Source organism: Chaetura pelagica, unplaced genomic scaffold, assembly GCF_000747805.2.
Source record: "Chaetura pelagica isolate M959 unplaced genomic scaffold, ChaPel_1.0 scaffold2, whole genome shotgun sequence".
NCBI lineage: Eukaryota > Metazoa > Chordata > Aves > Apodiformes > Apodidae > Chaetura > Chaetura pelagica.
In genome coordinates this window covers 1041822-1042287 of record NW_009952796.1, presented here as the reverse complement: position 1 = coordinate 1042287, position 466 = coordinate 1041822, and positions in this window count along the sequence as shown.

Genomic DNA, 466 nt, shown 5'->3' with positions numbered 1-466 from the left:
AGGGAAAGGAAGCGTGGAAATGAAGTTGTGCTGCCCTGTTCTGCAGCTGGAAAATGGCAGCAGGATGGAGGGACTCACTCAAGGTCACAAAACAAGACACTGGTTTCTCCTGTTAAGTGCTCCTACTTAGGGCCAGGAGATATCCCATTTCCAGGACTGTGCCACCAGCTTTTGAGTAACTGGCTGATTCCACCCTGTTTTCACTTAAGCCCTCAGGCTCCTGAAAACTGTGTTGTGGCCAGAACTTTTTTTATGGTTTCCCCTTCCTCTGCACCTCTGAAGGGCAGCTGGTCCACAGGGAAAGCCCAAGGGAGCATGCAGGCTTGAGCCCAGAAGGAGGGAGATGGCTATTCTTGAAGTGTGCTTAGTCACCTAAAGCAGATGGTGTTGTTTCTGGTTCCTGATAGGATGACTTTCAGCTCCCAAAAACCTTTCAAGTTTGACCATTGCAGACATGCTTGGAAGA